The following is a 24364-nucleotide window of genomic DNA, read 5'->3' as shown; positions in this document are numbered from 1 at the left end:
AGTAGTGTGGACGCACGGGCCATGGGGTGCAGCTGCCTGGGGTTTGAAGGCTGGGTCATAGAGGCTGAGCCCATTCAAGATCTGATTAGTGTGGGCTTGATTAGTTCCTGGCCTGAGCTAGGCCACCAAGCTCAAGTTTGGTCATTAGGATTTCAAATCAAGAATACAAACAATGGGTCTCAACCCTTTTCCGGCTTTGATGGGGACCCTGAGAAACGTTCCTAAAGCCCACACTCCCATGGGCATTGCAGGGTTCTGGGTCACCCAGATATACTCCTCTCTCCCCTGGGAGAAACCCCATTAGACTGTAGGAGGGTAAGAGGGGCACATGGAAGAGGCTGGATGTCTGCATGTAAGCCATCAACCATCCACACCCGCGGCTCCTGATGTCACCCTATCCCTCGAGAGCTACGTTGTTCAAACCCCCATTCTTCTGTCCAGTGTCATTCTCAAGTTTTTGTGGATTGCTAGGGAGCACACTCTCCTCTGAACTCTGCCCTTGAACCCCTGCCTCTGCCAGATTAGGTCAGCTATGAGATCATTTTACCAGCCTGAGTGGGCTGCTCTTGGTATGTTACCCAGATGTGTAGCTCGGCCTCATCTTCACTTGGGCAAACATTCGCTGGTGGAAGGCATCCCCTTATGCAGCCGACTTTACTGAAGGTGTGTGACGATGAAGGACAGTGACCCTCCAACAATGGGGACATCTCAAATTATTAGGACGTTTTTAGGACGTTATTAGGATGCTCTGGTCATTTCTGATCTCAGGCTCTATGTCCTTTCTCTCTCCTGGTCCTCCCACTGTCCCCTCTCCTCCCTCCCCTTCCCTCTCCCTCCTTTCCCCTGCCCTTTTCCCCAACAACTCCTCAGGAGCAAGACTCCCAATTCCTAAAGGAATAAGGGGACCAAGGCTAGAGCTGCCTCTTTCTGCTCTCACTGAAGGAAAAACAGTATTTTTCTTTTTTTCTTCTCTCTCCAATCGTTTCCCAGATGAGGTTTCAGAAAAGGCAAGGAATGAGGAAAAGAGAGGACAGATGAAGTCTTGGGGACAAGCAGAAAGACTTCAGAGGCATCTGTGTTTAAAACTTCCAGAGAAAGCCTGCAGGGCAGGAGAGTGGGGCTTAGACACAGGCTCTGGAATCTGAGATTTCCTTCTGGAATCGGGCCCAAACACTGCTGCCCTGTGCCAAGATGCAGTGCACTTGCTCCTCTCCTGGTTCCATTTTCTTTGCCTGTGAAATGGAGGTGATGACACATCCAGTCTTCAACTCTAACATTCAACCTCTGAAAATGGGCTTTGGGTGGTTTTTTGGTTGTTTTGTTTTTTAAATCTAGGTTTGGCAAAAACCCTTCTGGTGGGAAGACCTGACCTGAAGAAGTAGGCTTCCTTCTACTTCTGTACCCCTGTCCACACATTTTGCTGCAGGAACATCAACACGGTTGCGTTCTGGCCCCCTGGAAGGGCTTCGGACCACGCGGCAGATGACCACATTGACTCCCTCCAGTCTCAGAAACGCTGAATTGCAGAAGTGGGAGTGGCCCTGAGTGTTTAGAATAAGGGTATCCACCTCAGAGGCTGCTTGGGATCCTGGATGGGATAGATAATAGCTGTGTGGGGGTTAATGGAGGGCCTGGTACAGGAATAACCAGCCTGGAAGTACAGGTCATTGTCACCACCGACTGTGGTCTCGAATGACAGCGTGTGTGTGACGTCTGCCTCTAGGACCAGCTGCAAAACTTTGTCTTAAGAAATGCAGTCAAAGCTGGGAGTTTACACACTGGCTTATTTTATATCTGTTGTTGATATCTATCTTGAGTGTTGAATTTGCTTCCGATTTTCTTTTTAGACGCCTTCTCAACACCTTCTGACTCCATTCTTTTATCTGAGGAAAAAATAGCATTTTCTCTCTCTCTAGCACTTGAATATACTTCTCCCCCGATCACGGGGGAACCAGAGAGCTGTTCCTGGTGAAGCGGCCTTTCTCTACAAGTAGTGATTAATGGCCAAAAGTTGCTCAACGTGAATCAATATTTCAGGAAAGCTCTCAGGACATTTGCTCAGGGGCCGGGTGTTAAGGACCTCTCAACAGGGACAACTTTGTGTGGTAGATGGAAAATGAGCACATTCGACATAAAGCTCTGGTTGTCAGTTTGGGATGGTTTGTGGCGAGGACAGTGGTCTTTGCTGTTTTCCTCCCTCATAAGGCCTGTCGTCTGCAGTAGTTAAGATTCTTTTTTCCACACATAAACTCAGGATGTTGAGTGTGAGGAGAAATAAATGGGCCTAGGCTGGGAGAGTCTGATCGAAATAAAAAGATAAAACCTTTTCTCCCATCGTGATAAGACAATCAAAACATCCCTCTATTGTAAGAAATCTTGAAGTTTATCAAGAAAAAAAAATAGCAACAAGCTGTAGGTTAATTTTGCCTGTCTGTGCCAGTTTCCCAAACTCTGGCTGAATGGGAACTATGTTTTGAGTGGTCACTGCATGAAATATTTTAAATTGCTGTAAGTATTTTTTGTTGTTGTTGTGTTTCATTTTGCTCTTAAGTTCTGGATTCTTGGAACCTAGTCTAAAGATCTGAATTTCTGTGTTGTGTTCATTAAAAAGAAAAAAATGAGTGAGATAAATCATCCTAAGGGAGAAGGAGACACACAGAGAGCACAGAGAATGTAAAGTTTTAATAACATTTTATGTTTACTTCGTAAACTCAGCTACAAGTCATTTCTTACTGACAGTTATTTTAGGGGGCCAAAGAAATAAATGTGTCTTGTGCACAATTGTTATGAATTTTTTATAGAATCCACATTTTTCCCTCTTTGTCTTGGTTTTCTGGGTTCTCTTTCTGGGCATGACACACAGCCGATCTCCCCTGATCGTGATGGCTCAGGGAAGAAGTAGAGAATTTGTATAAAATGAAAGCATTCGCAATTGAGGCGTTAGGGGGAAAGAAGGAATCACTAAAACTCTTGCCTCATCCAGTAAGAGAGAAATACAGATACCCACCTTACTCCTTGCCTTCTGGAAGGGCACTCATGGCCCATGGAAGTTGCTTGAGAATAAATGAATAAAGCCCAGCACTATGCTTATTCTGTCTCCAGACATAAACTTGGATCTTGCCCTCAAACAAAACAAAATTTAACCTATTTTTGTTTTCTAAAATCTTTCTGAATCTCTTTTTCTGTTGTTTTAAAAGAATTGTTTTTCATTCAGTTATTGTTTTTGTTTTGGTTTGAGTTCAAAGGTAAATCTAGCCCCGGGGTGCTTGCGAACTTCCGCAAGAACAAGGAAAAGCAGGGCTCGTTCTTGAGTGGTATGTTCAGTAAAAGAAGTTAGGATCTGGAGAGATCTTATATTGGAGAGGATCTGGAAGAGCTCTTGAAAAGAGGCTTTGAGGTTCGTAGAACTTTGTTTTAAACTGGTTTGGGGTCTGTTTTAGGCATTCCAGGTACATTCGTTGTGATTAAACTTCTTTTCCATTCCTTTCTTCTTATGCAGTTAATATCTGATTTTATGAGCATCAATCAACGTGTAGAATTCAGCTCAGCTCTAATGAGAAGACAGAGGTCATGAAGACATAGTCCTCACCACCCAGTTTATAATGTAATGCAGAAAAGGGACTGATAAAGTCTAGCAGTAAGACAGAGTACCATGTGTCATGATAAAGTTGCAGAGTGAAATGTTTAATGAACCTGGTATGGGTTGAGGGACAACAGTAATGGAAAGGGAATTAGGTCAAGACTGTAGAGCGAAAGTTCAGTGAAGAGAGCATTCCAATGTACCTAGAGTTCAAGGTGTGTGTTGAAGCTAAGGCCTTGTCCTAAAAATAAAAAGGAAGGAAGGAAGGAAGAAAGAAAGAAAGAAAGAAGAAAGAAAGCAGTCTAGGGGGCGCCTGGGTGGCTCAGTGGGTTAAGCCGCTGCCTTTGGCTCAGGTCATGATCTCAGGGTCCTGGGATCGAGTCCCACATCGGGCTCTCTGCTCAGCAAGAAGCCTGCTTCCCTCTCTCTCTCTCTCTGCCTGCCTCTCTGTCTACTTATGATCTCTCTCTGTCAAATAAATAAATAAAATCTTTAAAAAAAAAAAAAAAGAAAGAAAGCAGTCTAGGATGGGAGAAATGCAGATAAACAAATGAATGAGGGTATGTTTCCCTCTCTGAGTTCCTCATGAAGGCCTCTGGAACACAGAGGAAGAAATCTGAACTCTGGTGGTGTTTGGGGGGTGGTTGGGAGGCATGGTGAGGTTTTGAATCTTAAAGGAGCAGAACTGCGCCCATGGAAATAAGAGAGAAGAACAAGTTCCCCTTATCCTTTTTGACTTACAAGGATACAACTTTTGAGGGGCTTTCTAAGGAAATTTTATTTCAAGATTCTGCTAGGTGGGAGTTCTCTTTTCTCTAAATTGAAGTGTGAGGATATCTTTTGTTTTCTCACTGAGTTCTCTTCTGTTTCCTCTCTCCCTGCTCTCATTTTCCTTCCCTCAGGAAAGCTCTAGCTCTTTCTTTACCTGGAAGGAAGCATACATAATGTCTTACATTTCAGAGGAAACTCCTAGGCCATCTTCTCAACATCCCTGCCGTTTCACTAAGCAAAAAACTAGTGATTATAATCATGGCGGGACCCTTGCTTTCTGCGGACTAGTGGAGTAACATGTGCCCTCAGGTTTGCCCTGGGAGAAATGGTGTTCCCAGTTGAGACTCTGAAGTCAAGATTGCTCAGTTCTGCCCCTGGCTAGATGTTTAATCTCTAATAAGTTATTGGAATCTGGGCCTCAATTCCCTCACCTATAAAATGGAAATAATATGGTTCCTACGCCAGCACGTCATGGCAGTTAGACGATGCACTCTATGGAGAGCATTTAGTGTGGTGGCTAGAATGTTTTGTAACTATTTGCTATTTTTAATATTTCGGCCGGCCAGTCGTCACCTTCTTGCTTCACAGACTGCATGATTACAGCCTGTGGTGGTTCATTTCAGGCATCCACTTGACTGGGCCATGGGGTGCCCAAATATCTGGTTAAACATTTCTTGGTGCATCCCTATAGTGATTCTGGAAGAGATTAGCGTTTGAATTGGTGGACTGAATAAAGCAAATGGCCTCCTTCAATGTGTGTGGGCATCATCCAATCCGGTGAGGGCCTGAATGGAACAGAAAGGCTGAGGAAGGTTGAATTCTCCCTCTGCTTGACTGCCTGAGCCCAGACATCAATCTTCTGCTCTCCATGTCCCTGGTTCCCAGGCCCTCAGGCTGGGACAGGATTCTCCACAGCGGGCTCCTAGGCCCTTGGGCCTTGGGCTGCACCACAGGATTTCCTGGATCTCCAGCTCGCAGACTGCAGATCCTGGGGCCTCTCAGCCTCCTCAGCCAATTCCTCATAATACACTCCTAGATATGTGTCCCGTTGGTTCTGTTTCTCTGGAGAAACCTGACTAAAACACAGCCCTTCTAATCAAAGCGCAGTTTGCAGTCAGCAACCTGGGCGTCATCAGGGAGCTCATTAGGGATGCAGATTCCAGCTCCCACCCCTGTAGTTTTAGCAAGATCCCCGGGTGATTCACATAACACCAGAGTACACAATCTCCTTGTTCCCCATGAAAACCCCAGGTTTTTCGTATCAATGCTCCATCAGCTAGAGACCAGCCACAGCCTCATGCCATAGACTGAACATCTGTCTGTTAACCAAGGACAGTTCTAGCAAAGACAGTGTTAATAGAGATCTAGCTTCATTGCAGTTGGTACACTTACTGGGCAATAAATTTGGGGGCTTTAAAGGCCTATCTAACAATCCTCAGAGGGCTGAGGGCTGGAGGGATGGGTCCCTGCTCTGAGCATACTTCCACCCCACACAGGAACAAGGGAGCTGGAGGGGAAGAAAGGCCTGGTAACCAGGGACAGTACACTTTACCCTCTTCTTAGAAAGGGGCAACCTAGAAGACAATCAGGGGAAGTGGGGAGAGGGTACCTGAAAGTCAAACATCTACTGAGAATAGTTGACTCAACAGAGATAAGTAAGCAGTAACCATTAATAAAAGGTCTTTGAGCCAAGGGCTCTCACACTGACCTGATTTCCTATGGACTTAATTCTTCACTGTGGAGGGCAAGAGTGAGGGGAATTGAAGAGGTGTTTGTCTGTTGGCAGGGGTGAGAATCAAGACATTTGTAGGGAGAGTGCCTGTGGACAACGTGCCCCTACGTGGGCTTTAGCTACTCACCATCTATGTCTACCTTCTGTTCCCTTCTCAGATTTCTGAATGAGAAAATATTATAATCTTTCAAATGTCCAGATTTCCAGCCCAAGTCCTAAGGGGCCACTCAAGGGAACCAGGTACACACTGAATGAATGTGATGGTAATCTACCAATACTATTGGGCAGGTATCAGGACCAGATGAAGTTGTGCTCAGTAAAGTTGAATAAGAAGCAGAGAAAAAGGGATCTCCTACAAATCATTTTTTATTTTTATTTTTTTTTAAAGATTTTTGTTTATTTATTTGGCAGACAGAGATCATAAGTAGGCAGAGAGGCAGGCAGAGAGAGGGAGGGGAAGCAGGCTCCCCGCTGAGCAGAGAGCCCGATGAGGGGCTCAATCCCAGGACCCTGAGACCCTGACCTGAGCTGATGGCAGAGGCTTAACCCTCTGAGCCACCCAGGCGCCCCCAAATCATTAAAAAAAAAAAACAAAAACCGAACAAGAAATGTGACAAGTACAAGAAAGCTGGATTCTGCACGTTAGGATAGTCATCACTTCAGGAAATAAAAACAATAGATTAAATTTCCTCCATCCTCTCAAAGGATTGAGAGTCATGGTGAGTGGAAAGGAGAACTGGCATACTTAAGAAAGAAATTAAAGGGGAAAATACGATCAGTTTCAAAATGAAAACTGAGAATCAAAAGAACAGAATCAACATTGAAAGATCATCAGAGATGTGGAGGGGTAGGCATGAGAAAAACCACACAGAAGGCAGTGGGAAAATACAAAGCAATGAAAGAAATTCACTAGGAGCTCCCAGATGTGGGGACGCAGCCCAGGAATGATGTGTGTACTCAAAGATGAAAAACTAGAAATGCTGGCACTAGATGATACATCAACATCTTGTAAACATACTATTTTCCAAAATAAAATGAACAAATGGCAGAGGAATGCATGCAGGTTTTTATTATTTATGTGAAGCTTAGAAACATGTCAACATTTCTGTGTGTATCACCTGTTGTGAGAATATAAAGCAATGGGTGAGAATGGTAAACTCCTAATTCAGGAGAGTGGCTACCTCAAGGGATGGGGGCGTGGACTCTAAAATGTCTTCAGTGAGTTTCACCTGTGTTGATTATGTTTGTTTTTTTAAGACAAGGTAATGAGAGGATGGGTTTTCATTACATTATTACTTATAGTTCTTTGTTCTGTGTTGGTGAGGACGGGCCTTCTCATACCTTATAAAATGGAAGTCTGAATTCTATTAAATTATTTCTGGAGCTTTGGGCCATTTATACTTTATACTCAGGAATTCCTTTATTTAGGGTCTTTTTTTCCTATTATATCCTAAAATTTTATATTGTAAAATATTTAATGTATACAACAAGGTTTAAAGGAAACCTTTTGAAAAATAAGAATTTTTGTCGTATTAAATTTATGTTCTGATTTGGAAAGATTAACATTTTAGTGATACTAAGTCTTTCCATCTAGGAAAATTTTCTCTTTAGATTCATTTATATCTTGCTTCTTTACATATTCTTCTTATATGTTATTTACTTGTTAAATATATTTCTGGTTACATTTATACTCTATATCTCTACTGTATATGTGATAATTATGTATGCCCACTTTTAACTCCATAAAATAAAAATGCTTTGCCAAGTGCTCCCATTAGTCTTTTTTTAAAAAGACTTTATTTATTTGTTTTAGAGAGAGAGAGAAAGAGAGAGAGAGCATGAGCAGAAGGAGGGGCAGAGAATTTCCAGCAGACTCCTCACTGCTAAACCCGCTGTGGGGCTCCAGCACATGACCCTGAGATCATGACCTGAGCTGAAACCAAGAGTCAGACGCTCAACCTACTGAGCGACACAGGTGCCCCAAGTTTGCCTACTAGTCTTAATAATTTTTAGTTATGTCTTGTGATTTTTAAACATAAAATATAAAATTTGCAAATAAGCATAATTTATCTTTACACACACACACATGCTATTTGTTGTCTTGCCTTATTGGATTATGCAGATCATCCAGAGTAATTTTGAAAAATAATAAGAAGAATTGCTGATCTGATTCTGATTTTAATAGCAATGACTTAAAAAAATTTTTTTATTAACATATAATGTATTATGTGCTTTAGGGGTACAGGTCTATGAATCATCAGGCTTACACATTTCACAGCACTCACCATAACACTTACCCTCCCCAATGTCCATCACCCAGCCACCCTCTCTCTATCCCTGCACCCCCCAGCAACCCTTAGTTTGTTCCTGAGATTAAGAGTCTCTTATGGTTTGTCTCCCTCCCCGATCCCAACTTGTTTCATGTTTTTCCCTTAAAATTTTTACTATTTATAAAATATTTGTTTCTTATTTAAAGCTCTTTAATATATTTAGTTATATTTCTTAAAAGAAATATAAGAACAAGACAAAAATACGAAGAAAAATGAAAGGTGATAATGCGTTCTTATTTTATTCAGAGTTTTTATTAGGAATTTTTTGTGATATTTATATAAATATATTTCTTCATCTATGGATACAGTATTTTTCTTTTGAATTGTTACTATAATAATTATAGCTTTCTTAAATATATGGTCATGTTATATTATTTTATTAAATATATGGTCATGCCATATATTAAATATATTTATATTTATATATAATATATATATTTTATATATAATATAATATATATAATGCCAAATCATTAAATATATTTTCTTAAATATATGGTCATGCTATATTATTCTTTTGTGACTGGATACTAATATTTTGAGAACATTTGCTTTCATGAGAAATTTTTTTTCTTTTTAAAATTTTTAACTTGGGTGTTCTTGTGTTAGCTTAGTAGACCATCTTGGTAATTTTAAATCATTTTTGGGAGTCCAGAATATTTTGAATAAGATAAATAAAATAGGAATGGAAAATATTCCTTCAACATTCAAATTTATTTGGTACCTGATTTCATAAAACAAAAGTTCAGATAGAGATACCATAAAAACCGATCATATTTGGTCTCTGAGGTCTGGATAGTAGATAGCAAGAGTTTTTGGATCTGTTGAAATTTTCTGAACATATTCAGTTTCTAAGTTGTATAGTGAGAATTAAAATAGAGAGGAACACTATCTAAATTTTTTTGTTTATTTTTGTTTGTTATTTTTATTTGTTATTTTGAAGGTTAGACTTCGCAGTAAAACTAACTCAGCCTAGACCCTTTCTAATGTAGGTCATCATGATACTCCAATTTCTTTTTTGGTAAAGAAGAGAGAGAGAATGTTAATTTTTTTTTTACATTGTCTTTTTTATACTATTTACATTCTCTATAACCTTGCTTGTTTGTGTCTGCTTGATCCATGAAATTCCGATGCAAAATTCCCTACTGTAACTGTGATTTTTTATGATGGTTATACCTCCTTGTCAGAGTTTTGTTTTATGTGTTTTGCTGTTGTAGTTTGTGATGTACAGGAATTCATAGCTGTACGTATAGATGTCATAATATGCCTGTTTTCCCTGCTTAATGGTCTGAATCCTGAATTTTGCCTGATTTTGATTCTGCCGTTCCTGCTTTCTGTTTGCATACATTTGCCTGGTGTAATTTTCCACATGCCTTATTTTCAAACTTTCTTTGTCATTCTGTTTTAGGTGTGTTTCTTGAATACAGCATTGAGCTGGTGTATCCATTAAGATAATTTGAGTTGCAAATAATGCTCACCGTTTTAAAAAAAATGCTCTTCTAATGTTGCAGGATAGGTTTCGTTTCAAACATGGCTTGTTTTAGTGTTGCTGCTTGATTTCTCTTCAGGTCTTTCAACTTTGTGTTCCTTTGTGTGTTGGGCTGCTTCTCTCATGGGAGTTGAATGGCCATAGAGGTCCCAGAATGGCCACCGAGGCTACCATGTGTTTCTACCTCACAGTCCAGGAAAACGAGAGAGCTCCTCTTCTGAAAACCTTGAAAACTCTTGAATTACATGCAAATCCGCTCCCCCCACCCCCTGCAAATCTCAGTGACTTGGTGCTGAGCAATGCCCCATTGAGTCTGGGCTGGTGTTCCTCATCCTTGAACCAATTACTTTAGTGAAAAGATTGGTATTATGATAAATGGTCAATTTGGGTGAATTACGGGCCAAGCTTGAAACTGAAGTTTGAGATTCATTCCACCCAATGGATGTGTCTTTATGCAAGAGAACAGAGTAAGTAGTATAAGTATGGTGAAGAAGTTAGCACAATTCTCACTACTGGTTAATATAATTCTATAGCTGCAAAAACCAAATGAATCAACTGACAAAGCACACCAGAAATAATTAAAAATGATAAGTAACATTGTAGTTGCAATATTAATATTAATAATGGGGGGAAATCACTAGTTTTCCTATTATAATAACCAATTAGAAAATATAACTGAAGAAAATATTTCATCTATAAGAAGTATAAAATATACTGGAACAAGTTGATTAAGAAACATGTAGTATTTGTATGAAAACATGAACTTTAACTGAGAGATTTAATATGTTCTTAGCTGAGAAACCTCAATATTATAAAGATATCGATTTGCTTAAAAATACTTTCTGAAATCGTAATCCGAATGAAATTCACAATGGGGTTTCTCTCTTTGAGTGTGTATTTGGAAAGGGAGGTTTGGTAGTTGTGAAAAAATATTTTAAAATCTATCTGATAAAATTATGCATGCTAGACTACTCAAAAAATTAAAACAAACAAACAAAAACCAAACTTCGGGTGTAATGGGCCTATGTGGAAATAGGAAGCCTTTTCTCAGCAGATATAGAGACATAATATAAAGGTATAGTAATTAAAAGCAGTGAAGTACTGGTGTAAAAATAAACAAATAGTAGAACAAAATAGAAAATCCCAGAAAAACCCAAAGTGATATAAAGGTGGCTTAGCACAGTAATGGAATGTGTATGTGTGTGTGTGTGTGCGCACGTGCGAGCACACATGCATAAAATTCAAGAGAAGACACGAATTATGCAATTTACAGTTAGACAATAATTAGTTATTTGGGAAAAAAGTGGAATAAATCCTTATCTCACAGCTTATTCCAAAGTCAATACCAGATAGAATTTAACTATAACTGAAAGTAGAATAGGCCTTTTTATGGATGACAGGGGAAAAACAATCAAGAAATATGACTATGTAAATATTTAAAACTTTTATATGTGAAAACAAACATGTTAGCAAACAGTTCTTTCCATCCTGCTAAAGAAACTACAAAATCTGGACAAAATTTTAAGAGGAAAACAAAACAAAACATTTAAGTCACCAGAGAGCTATCAAGTCTAGGAAAAGCCCAGAGAAGTAAGCTTTGTGTTTGGTACTGCTTTTCCCCTAGAAGCATCTGCCAATTTTGGAAGTTAGATGGGAGACAGAGGTGAGCTGAGCCTTTGAAAGACTGCTGGATTTTGGGGAGGGAAAGCAGGTCAATGCTGCCAAGGAGGGAAGTATTGGTAAATTCACAAGTTTTAGGCTGGGACTCCAAACTAAAGGGCTACAACCCATGAGTAACTGTGGGCCTGAAATAGATGTTTTCCAGAAGGCACTGAAGCTGGCTTCTAATCATATCATTTTGTGATTGAATTAAGATAATTCAGGGCTGCTAGTATACCTAGCCACTTGTCAGAAGGAAACAAAATACTTTCTGAAGAAAGGTTGCATCCTAGTTTCAAATTATCTATACCATTTTTCATATACAATATCTGACACTTGGTCAAGAAAAAACAGACACAAAGAATTAAGATAGTGTAGTGGAAAATAGAAGGAAGCAATAGACAGAATAAGAAACCCATCGGGAATCTTGAAAATGGAGGTTTCATACATGGATTGTAAAATAAGTGTGATTAATATAGATAATAAAAAAATGAGATCTGTATTGTTACTAGATAACAGTAAACTATGAAAAGATACAAAATGGAAATTCTAGAAGAGAGAAAAATATCTAATGGATCAGTAATCCAACTGGAGAGGTTTAACATGAGGCTAGAAACATTGAAAAGAAAATTAATGAACTGGAAGATAAATATGAAAAATATACAGAATAAATCATATAATTATGAAAAGATTAAAACATACAGAAAGAAGAGAGAGTGACACAGAGGACAATGTAAGAGACATATGGGAACTAGTGAGAAGTTTTAACATGTCTGTTAACAGAGTCCACGAAAGGAAACAAGAAATATATTAAGGGAGAAACAATGTTTGAAGAGACAATAGATGATAATTCTTTAAAAAAAGAAATCTGTGAACCCATGCTGGGTAAATAGCACATTCTCCAATAAACACCGAGGGAAATTTTGCATCCACAGACCCACGCAAAAGAAAATACTAACATGTACTATTCTGGGACAAAAAAAAATATTCCAGATGAAAACTTAAAAGATACAGGACAGATTTAAGAACCTCAGAAATGATAAATATTTAATGTTGATATAAAACTGTAATAATAAAATCTTGTAGGGCCAAATGTATTAAAAATAACATGTTAGGATAAAAACATTTAAAAGGTTCTAAGTTTCTTGCATTGCCTGGGAAGGGGTACATATCTTCATTTATCTTAGACTACAATAAGTCATCTATACGTGTTGTAATCTCTAGTGTAACAAATCAAAGTAAAAGAATGCATAACTACCAAGTTAATAGGAGGAAACAGAACTATAAAAACAATCTACCAAAAGAAAGGAAAGAAAAGAATACAGAACAGGTAGTAGAGATAAAAAGCAGATGGCAAAATGGTAGAATTAAACCCAATCATATCAATAATTACATTAAATATAAATTAACTAAGTATTGCAATTAAAAGACCAATATTGTCAGACTGGATTTTTTTTTTTTAAAGCAAGAACCAACTACATGTTACTTATGAGAAACACTTAAAATATACAGAAGAGATTGAAGGTACAGGATAGAAAAGTTATAACATGGAAAAAAATAACCAAAAGAAAACTATTATCACTATATTATTAAGAGTAGGTTTATGAAAAGTGAAGAAGAAAAAGTTGTCAGAGGGGCTGGAGAGAGAGAGAGAGAGAGAGAGACCAGGCAAACAGTGTAATCAATGTTTTCAAAGTAGCCTGCCTTTCTACCAAGGGCCGCAAGCAGGGTGTTGTGAAAGGGTTGGTGAATGTGGAGCATGTATGCTAGAAACTAGTGGGAGAGAACATAGGATTGGAAAGATGAGCCCAGATTAGGGGAAAAGCATGCATAGTACTTCCAGTGGATTTTATATGTCATAGATTTGGTCATGGCTTTAACCAATGAGAAGCTGTTCTATCTGTAGTTGATCGTAGTGAAAAATAAAATTTTAAAACTCATCCCTGTCAACCCCCTTAACAGCCTTTAGTTTACTGGAATAAGTCTATTATCTCCTATAAGTTTTTTGTTTTGTTTTAAAGATTTTATTTATTTGACAGATAGAAATCACAAGTAGGCAGAGAGGCAGACAGAGAGAGGGGAGAGGGAGAAGCAGGCTCCCCGCTGAGCAGAGAACCCAATGCGGGGTTCGATCCTAGGACCCCAGGACCATGACCTGAGCCGAAGGCAGAGGCTTTAACCCTCTGAGCCACCCAGGCACCCCGCTACTGTAAGTTTTAAAGTCTTCTTCATCCACCACAGATAGCATAACAGGGGCGTCTGGGTGGCTCAGTGGGTTAAAGCCTCTGCCTTTGGCTCAGGTCATGATCCCGGGGTCCTGGGATTGAGCCCTACATCGGGCTCCCCCATCAGGAGGGAGCCTACTTCCTCCTCTCTCTCTGCCTGCTTCTCGGCCTACTTGTGACCTCCATCTGTCAAATAAATAAATAAAATCTTAAAAAAAAATAAACTAATAAAATAAAAATAACAATACCTAACTAATAGACTGGTGAGAATTAAATGAGTAACACCCATGACATATGAGAACAGTGGCTGGAACATACTAAGTACTCAACAAATAGCTGTTATTTTTAAGATTATAATTATGACTTTTGTTTCAGATATTGTTTTGGTATCAAATAAAAGCTAATTAGGTAAGTCTAAGGATAATAAACCTAGTTTTCTTTTCTGGTCTTGCTCTGTCCTCAACTCTGAACCAGGAACTTATCACTGTGCCATGGGTCTGTTTGGTCTTTCCTGCCTGAAATTGGCAAACAACCAAGAAGGGAGTCCTTCTATGTATGGGTCCTCTGATTGGCACCGGGGATATTCTCCAGTAAGACAGTGCTGTACCCATGAAGGAGTTCACAGTGTGACAAAAGGATTTCCATGCACTGGGATATGACTAATAGGAAGAAGGGTGTATCCTAGCATGTAGGATGAAGGATATGCTTTGGAAGCAGAGTAGGAGGATACTTTTTGGCTGGGGAAGAAGAGGAAGGCTTCATAACGGACTTGAAGGGAGAAGCAGGAGAGACTATTCCAGGCACATAGAACAGCAGGCATACAGAGTCAGGATGGAGTAAAAATACAATTCATGCTTGGGGAGTAGCTAATTGCCCAGTGTCCCAGGTATGTCAGATGGACAGAAGGGAACAGCACTTGTGAAGGCTGGAGAAGTAGACCGGAGTTGGGCTGCGAATGCTTGTCTATAAAATTTAGAATGCTTCCAAGTTATTTCAGAGGCAAATCTTTTATAGCAAGCCTTCAAATAAAGTCATACTTAAGGTATAGTTGTGCTTTGTGGTTTACAAAAGAAATCCCAGTGTGAGTGTTCCCTAAATGGCCAAATAAGCATTGATAGGAATTTGGGAGTTAGAAATAGACATTCTTTCCTAAACTAAGTTATCTATATTATAAGCAACTAAATGTGAACTTATACTTGCTGAATTGTTTAGTAATGATTATACAAACTATGACTATAACAACGGTAGTAAAGACAATAGCATGGGTACTAATAGTAATACCCTCTAACACTTATTGAAAGTGTTTTATGTGCCAGGAACTCCTATAGAATCTCTTAAATCATTAGTATATTGAATGTACAATCCTCCTAGCACCTCTCTGAGGCAAAGCTATTATTATGTAAAACAGAAAACACACTGAAAACTAGGAAAAACACTATGCAATGATAATGGTAGGCTATGTTGTTTATGTGTGCCCTGGGCCTCACCTGCCTTACTTTCCTTACATGTTCATCTTTTCTCTAGTTTTACGCTATGGGCTGGAGGGGGACGAACGAGAGGAAGAGAGAAACGGGGAAGGGGAGGATGTTTAGGAAATTGTTATTCCTAACGAATTGCAGTTTGAGTTCTGTTTTTGTTTTTAAAACTCATTTAGAGAGGAAAAATAAAGACCATTCTATCATGCAAAGATATTATTTCGTCTTGCTGAATTTGCGTAGGTTGAGACTGGTGGGTGCTGAATTAGAGATTCTGGAAGAAACACTGGGTTTCAAGGAGGCTGAGAGTTTGTCTTCTGTATCTGTCTGTCAGACTCAACTGTGAGCTTCAAAATACAATATCATTCCCTCCCACTCGTTACGTTTGCACAAGATCAGTACCCGCTCTAGAGAGTCACTAACGTCCCATCTAGGAATATCTACCTAGTTGTGGGAAAGATAAGATAAACAGTTGAAACTCTTAAAGTATCATCAGGAAGATGTCAATGGACAGCCCCTTAAAACTGGAATTAATTCCACAGGGAAATTACGATGGAATAATCAATTTAGAAATTTAAAGCTTGGATTGAGATTCAAAGATTTTGAAAAGAAAACAAAAACAAAAACCCTTGCAGAAGCATGAATCTGCTTAAAGTTCTTTTCAATCCCTGACAACTGTGGGTCTAAGATTTCCACAAAATGAGAGGAAAGAAATTATATGTAATTTTCACATCGGAACTAGTCTCTTTTTGCCCACTCCCTTCCAAATTTCGAATACTTAGCATGTCGGCCAAATCCTACGGTGAATGTCACTTTAGAACAATCTGAATGGGAAAACCACAGAGCAACACTTCTTTAAAATTATGCACGAACAAACCCAGAATAATCAGAAGAAGCATAAAACAGATTACATTTTACCTAAAGTGGAATTTAAGACATGCCACAAGTAATTGATTCTCTAAGATAATTTAAGGACAAAGGCTCATTTGACTTCTTTTTTTCCTTTTTTTTTTTTTAAGATTTTATTGACTTACTTGAGAGAGAGAGAGAGAGCATAGTAGGGGGAGAGGCAGAGAGAGAAGCAGACCCCCCGCTAAGCAGGGAGCCAAGGTGGGGTTCAATCCCAGGACCCTGAAATTATGACCTGAACCAAAGATGCTTAACAACCAAGCCACCCAGGCGCCCCTATTTGACTTCTTAAACACAATAGCAGGTCACTATTCTGCAAAGCCAGAACAGTGATGGCCTTGTCTGATATAAGCGATGTATTTTTCTTTTTGCCACCTTTGCACTGCTTCCTCTATTTTAGTATCTGTCACTCTTTCTTGTGATTCTTAGTTTATATGTCTTTCTCCACTATTACAAGTTCCTTGAGAGCAGACATCTCTTCTTATTTACGCTCATAAAAGGTATTCTCAGTATTTGCCACTGTATCGTGCATAGTAGGCAGTCAACCAATGCTTGCTGAATTCATGAATGAATGCATGCATGCCATCATCAAAGCAATACATTAATTAATAGCCCTTAATAGTCAGATGTCCTTGATTCTGAGTCCTGCCACTAAGTTCCTTTGAACTGTTGATGAAATGTTTTTTCACTCATAAAAGATGATTTTGAAAATTTCGTCCAGCAAATGTGTATTTCTATAACAAGAGATTCATAGCATTTTTATAAACTGTGAAGTGTGAACCCTGGGCGGTCGATGAGTAATTCAAGTTTTGACATCTGACCCCCAGCTTTGGGAGACCAGGCTACTACGTACTCTTTTATCTCACTTTACCAAAAATTTCAATTATACTCCATTCTGGTTTGTTTTGTCTCTTTCCCATGGATTTGTATGGGGAGAAAAGAAGTGAGTAAAACAGTCACTGTATGGAGGATAATTCGAGGTTGGAGAACTTTGTTCATGGGGCCAGCTGCTAGGGTCTTCTTTTTTCCGACTTTGATTTCCATGCCAGCCTAAAATAGTAACTCGGTCCCTTACATGGATTATCATTCTACTAAAACTTATGACAGTGAAGAGAAAAACAGTGGAAGAAAAGAAACCAGGTTGGATTTTCTGAGATTTTGAACCATAGGTTGGTCTTTGGGTAACATCTATCTACTTATTTTTAAAATCAGCTTGAGCCTTGCAACTGTGTACAGCTCATAGTTCCTCTAGAAATTTTCCATGCTTTTGAAAAGCTTACATAATTGCTTATGTGGCAATTGCAAAATTGTCCCTTGAAGTGAACATAAACCAGAGAAGTGTCCTGCTCACCATTTCAGGCTCTCCCTCCTGCAGAGGGGGCAGAGAGGAGGGAGAGATAAGCAGAACCATAGGAAGAGGGCGGAGTTTGTGTAACGAGTGGGAAAACCATTGAAACAGTTTGTAAACAGTTGCAGGGCATGGAGGCAACCCCATCTGAGACAGTGGGGAAGAAAAAATCATAAGCCTGATTATCTGCCCTCGTTTCAGCAGAGAGGGAGGTTGTCCATTTCGTGTCTTGTTCTTCTGTTTTGGAGATAGATGTCAAAGTGAAAACAATGAGATGCTCAAAGTATTCGCTTTCCTAATTTGTCAATTCCAAATCAGCTACCCAGAAAAGCAGGAAGTGTACCTCAGATGAGTTTATGAAGATCCTCTCTTAGCTGTCATTTCAGAGCGGTTTTTTTTCCTCCTTCGTTGTCGGAGAGCAGTGAAGAATTCAGTGAGAAATTTGTTACCAGAAACCAGTCTCTGATTTGGGGCCAGGGTGGAGGGGAGTTGGTGGTTTCTGATCTAAAATCCAAGGCCAGAGAGATTTTCCTAAATCACTGAAAGCAAATGGAAGCAGGATAAGATATGAAGCTGTTAGGTGGTTTCAAAGCCAGCTCCTTGATGTTTCCCTAGAAAGTCTTGAAGCTGGAAAAGGAGAAGCCTCTAAACCCCAGTCCTTGTGCATGCCTGCATGCCTGTGTGCGTGCGTGTGTGTGTGTGTGTGTGTGTGTGTGTGTGTGTGTGTGTGTTTGCTAAGCAATTACACAAACAAAAAGACAAATGCAGTTCCTTTCCCTCTCCTCTCTACTGGATCTTTCTGCACCCACCCCTGCACCCACAGGCCATCTCCTGTGCAACCTCACTTCTGCAGGTCTGGGCAGCTCCGCCTGTGTCAGACAATAGATATGCAAGATAACAACAGGGCAGTCCCTCGGAGGCCTTGGCCTTTATCAGGATTAACTGTTACATCAATAAGCAAAACAGGGTGGCGGGGTTTTTCCATCGCTGGCCTTTGCTGTTCCTGGGTGCCAGATGGCATTTCTATCCATGAAAACAAAATGCTGCAAGTTAGAATGTTGACTAGGCACTGTTACTTCCACTTGATCACACTGTTTGGGGCTCGCTTTGATGTACAAAACACTCCTAAGATAATGAAATGCGTTGGCAGCTGGCTAATGGCTGGGAAAGTGCAAACCCCGCACTGAACTCTTCCCAGAGACTATTCAATGGCAAGGTGGTGTCAGGCCCAGAGCTGGAGAAGGAGCAAAGAGGCTCGTTGCCAGGCAGGCCCGGGACTCTAGGGCAAGCCGCTGAGGAGGGGCTGGTATTTTTCCCCCCTCAATAGAAGTGGTCTGTGCCTGCAGCAAATGAGAAATAAATCATTCAAGGCCAGCTCAGGCTTATGTGGAACTAGCTGCGGAATTTGCATAAGATCCTCTGCATGCACAGGTAAACAAAGACCCGGCTACCCTGGTGGAGGTGGTCTTGGAGTGGTTAGTTTTTGCTCGTGCCCACATAGGACCTCATCTTTATGCAAGGGGGGAAAAAAAGGTCTTAGGAATTAAATCTGACTTTCCTGCTGCTGATCTTCTCACTGGCCTGATTCACAGGGAAAGTAGAGCGTGCATAATTGGGGAGGGAGGCGTTTTCTCACCCTTCTGTCCCTTGATGCTACAGCCCACTCCATGGAGGTACTGCCTGGGTACGGGCCCCTGTGGGAAGTCTCCTGTGCCCCTGTCCCCTTCCGCCGAATAGCCCTATCCCAATCCCAACGGACCTGCTGGCCACCCAAATTTCTTCCAGCACCTGGAGTCCCTCAATCTAAGCAGAAACTCTCAATTCTCTAGTTTGCTCTTATCTCTGTTACTAGAATGTGAGCTTGGGGCAGAAAGCGCTTTTGGACCAAAGGTCAGGTAACTCTGGGCCAGCCCCTGATCCAGATCCAGCCTGCCGTCTGTTTCAAAGCTAACAAGAGTTTTATATTTTTAAATGATTGGGGGGGGAAATCAAAAGAATATTTTGTGTCCCACATAATTCTGTGACATTCAAACGTGCATGTCCGAAAGTCAGCTTTTCTTGGCACACTGGCCCTCGGGGTTCCTGCACGGGTGGTCTTTGGCTGGGTCTGCGGGACCACTGTGTAGCCGAGTCCTTGCCTCAGAGGCTTGGGGATAGCCGCAAAGCCTAAAATATTTACTCTTTGGTCTCTGATCGAAACATTCAATCCCCTGCCTTAAAATTGTTGCCGAACCCAGGGTAGGTGCTGACTGTCCCTCTCTGACCATTTCTAAAGTTTGAGAAGTTTAGCTGGGTGGGAAGTTCTCCACTATCCCAGTGTTTCCATCACCTTCTCCTGGAAAAGTTGTTCGTGCCACCGTGAGAGACACTTTCCTTCCTTTCTAGCTCAAAATGGAATCAGCTTTTGAAGTTCTTGCTGAAGCTTCCTTTCTGTGCTTTGTCTCCCCACAGTCAACTTCTGAGTTGGCATTTAAACAAATACTTAAGGGTCAAAATGTCCCAAGGGTGTCTGTTCAGCTGGGGTGGAAATCCGAGGGAAACGTTGAGGGGGGGGTGGAGGGAGTCTGATGATGATGCTTTGTACCCTGGCATTGTCCCTCTCCAGGCGCTCTCTGCCAGTCCACAGAGTCGGGTTACAAGTCAGGGTTGGAAGCTTATCTGAGCCAACAGAATTGGATCTGCCCATCCCATAACCGGTGTCTCTGTTTCTGTTTGGAGCCCTGCCTTTGTCAATTCAAACACCGTATTTTTTTTTTTTTTAAAGTAATTGACCACTTTTTGTTTCCTCCTCATCCTGTTTGTGAAGGGGGTACTGGGTGTGTGGTCTCTAACTTCCTACCTACTCTGCTTTGTCTTACGACGCTGGGACCTTCTTTTTTGAACTCTGGCTTTCACACGATTGTTGGCCACAGCCATTCCGGGTCCATTAAACATAGATACTTCCTTTGCCAAAAGTTACAGCAGTTGGCTTTACGTGACAATTACTGTGACTGGTTTTTTTGTTGTTGTTTTTTTTGTTTTTGTTTTGGGTTTTTTTTTATTTTTTATTTTTCTGTGTTTCCCAAGGGGAATATGTATTTCTTTTATATCAAAGAGAAAAAAGGGTAAAAATAAGTTGTAAAAGTACCAGTCTAGCAGTAATCTCTACCTACTGGTGAAGTGTGCCTCAATTCCTCCCCTTCTCCTATCTCTTCTTAAAGTGCATCCAGATATTACAGATGCTATCTAAATCCATGAAACTAGATTAATCAACTCTTGTAAGCTATGACTTTGTTTTTAAAAATATGTATGAGAGATGGTGTGTGAGAGGGTAATATATATATTTAAAAAGCAACTAAACTTCCAGTTTCTGGGTCCAGGATCTAAGGATAACAAGTAAAAAGATGAACAAACTGGAAAAAAGACCTGGAATGATGTTCATTGAATTATCAACAGTTCTCTCTGTAAGTAGATTTAGGGGTAATGGCTGCTTTTACTTTACGCTAAACTTGTTGGATTATTTTAAAATTTTAACTGTGATGATGTATTATATTTGGTTTCTTTTGTTTTTGTTTTTTTGATGTATTATATTTGTAATGAAAAACTCCAATCCCACATATATTTTCCACAGACCTTTGAATATCCATTTTACACACCTACATCTGTTATTAATCAGCCCCTTACTTACCTACCCCCTCCCATGGCAAGAGACCCTGACCTTAGACCCCTATATCACCCTTCATGGAACATTTGAAAAACGCTAGTGTTCTGGCTCATCTGGGATGGGTAAACGGAGTCAAACTTACTTTATGGCTTCAGATTTTTGGGTTATGCATAGAAAGCCTTTTTTTTTTTTTTTGCTCCAATGTGTGATATATACGGTCTGTGATATCTTCTAATACTTTGTTATTTGTGCTTATTGGACAATTTTTAATCCGTGTGGAATTTATTTGTGTGTGGGTCGTGAGGTCGGAATCTGATGTTGGATGTTTGGACGCCACCATTATGTAATCAGCACAAATTAAAGCTGACAGTTACAAGTGCACATGGTAAAGTAAGTTATCAACTAGCTACTTCCAGGAAAACAGATCTTGACAAATCTGTACCTGCAGTATTTGACTTGGGGAAAATGTGACTTGATAAAAACAATGGCCATAGGAAAAAACTAAGAGCGACAGAAGCTTTAACTGATAAGATTTGATAAGGATAAAATAACCCGCCATTATAAGATTCACATTAAAAAAAACCTTGGTCTCAGTGAAAAGAATTTTTGATATGGAAATGATGATAATTAGACGAGTATTTTCATTATGGTCAAGGGAAATTGGACAAGGGAAAATAAAAAGCTTAATTCCAGAAATGTTTCTCAGGGAAAGTTCATCAGTGTTGGTAAAATTATATTAAAAATTGTTTGAATTGATAAATCCAGAGTGAAAAGGTTCTTGGGGCCAAATCAGTGAAGCAAAGATCATTCTTTTCTTTGGAGATCATACTGTATTTTTCTAAATGGGCTGCTTATTATTCTGACACCATTTATATAAGCAAATGATAATTCCCACAACTGGTCTGAAATGAGCCTTTTTCATTTACTGAAATCTCATACTTGGGTCTATGTCTGGATTCTTTTATTTCTTCAATGTGCTTGCTTAATCTGCACTGGTGTTAATTATTGCAGATTTAAAGTAAACTTGATAACTATTAAATAGCCCCCAATTATCCTCCATTAGAATTGTTTTTCAACATTTTCTTAGTTCTTCCTCACATTTACTCTTTCAAGGAACTGTAGCATCAGCTAGTTCAATAGACCAGATTTTTAATAACAAACTGAATGATTATAGACATTTTACATTTTAGTTATAATCTCCTACTTAATTGTTTTAATTGTTAAATAATATATATAAATAATATCTTGGTGCAATTTTTATATATTTATATCTATCTAATCTTTTTGTGTCTATATCTGTACCTATAGATGCAAATGTAGGTATCTATGTGTATATGTATGTTTGGTTTTAGCCTTTAAATTAATTGAATTTATTTAATTTTCGTTTTCAGATTTTTTTCTTCTTTTGAGCTCTTTAAGATCCTTTGCTGTTTATCCCTTCTGAAGATAATTTCAGTTACTATATTATACTTTGTCCATTATCTGCTTATTTCCAATGACAAGGCCTGAGAGCCTGATCATTCCTGCAGCTCCAACATGAGATGGTTTGGGCACTGATTTGGAAGTAAAAATGGCAAAGGTTTATTTTTTTACTGAAAATTCAGTATATACTCTGAGTGTTGATGAAGGGGCAAGGTTTAGGTCTCTTTAGGAATAAGACCTGTTTAAGGATGAGTGTTCTAGAGGCAATATTAACATGGATTTTGGTGAAGTGAGTGAGTGGGGAGAGCCCCTGAAGGAAGGGATAATAATTAGGGGGCAATCGTAACAACCAAGTGAGAGGGAGCAAGGTCTTGAACTAGTGTGGTGGGAACCGGAAGAGCTAAATGGGTACAGAGACACTGTGAAATAGAATCAACAAATCTGGGGGTGAATTACATGTGGCTGTGAAGGGGGCTGGAGCAGAGAGAGAAGGAAGAAGTTCTTAAATGATGGAAAAGTGTTGAGTGTAAACACTTTGAGGAGGACACCAATGTTTGAGTTTAGGAATAAGAGGAATCAGAGGCTTTGGGGATGTGAGATTTGTTTCAGGTATGCTAGAATGATCTCTGGGGCAGACAAATAGCTAACTCTGATAACCTAGAGTTCTTAAAAGGCTGTGTTTGGAAATAAAGGTAAGGTGGTTGACAAGTCAGTCAACCAACAATATATACTAGGTGCCTATTATGGACTAGGCATTATTAGATAAATATTAGATTAAATTAGATTAAATTAGATAAAGATATTACATTAGATAAAGATAGAATTCAAAATTAACCAAATTTCTGCCTTCATGGAATATGAATTGTATATAAAACGTAGTTTGGAAAAAAAAAAAAAGGAATCCAAAGTCAAATGATGAAAACCCTAAACTATAAACAAGTGGCAGATGAATGAGACAGCATTTCAAAGAACTGTCCATTACCTGGTATCAAATTTGCAAAGTATAGCATTGTGAAGGTTAAGGCTCTGCTCTTAGGAGAGACATTACAATGCAAATTCAAATCATCAATTCTCATCAAAGGGGAGGTAGACTTTAAAAGCTCCTTGTGAATTTCATCCAAGAATGTAGAGGACACAGTAAAGGACAGGATAAATAATAGATTCTTATTCTTTAGGAAAGAGGAAGAGGGTACAAAACTCAAACATTGGTGTCCTCCTCAAAATGTTTACACTCAACACTTTTCCATCATTTAAGAACTTCTTCCTTCTCTCTCTGCTCCAGCCCCCTTCACACCCACATGTAATTCACCCCCAGATTTGTTGATTTTATTTCACAGTGTCTCTGTACCCATTTAGCTCTTCCGGTTCCCACCACACTAGTTCAAGACCTTGCTCCCTCTCACTTGATTGTTACGATTGCCCCCTAATTATTATCCCTTCCTTCAGGGGCTCTCCCCACTCACTCACTTCACCAAAATCCATGTTAATATTGCCTCTAGAACACTCATCCTTAAACAGGTCTGACCCCATCACTATGTGCCTATGATTCCTTGTTACCGTTAGACAACCCTTCAAACTCTCTAACCTACTTTGCACATTCTTCCAGAATGTGAAGGGTCTCAGTCGTGATTTCTGGTTTAATCTGCTTCATGCTCAGCACCTTTTACTCCTACCAGGGGAGTGTACTGTCTTTCCCTGGACGATCCCTGCAATCTCTTTGTTGCTGATCTTTGTCCCTTCTCGCTGTGCTATGGGCACACAGGCTCTTTTCGTTTGATCAC

This window comes from Lutra lutra, chromosome 8, assembly GCF_902655055.1.
Source record: "Lutra lutra chromosome 8, mLutLut1.2, whole genome shotgun sequence".
NCBI lineage: Eukaryota > Metazoa > Chordata > Mammalia > Carnivora > Mustelidae > Lutra > Lutra lutra.
This window is presented reverse-complemented; position numbering follows the sequence as displayed.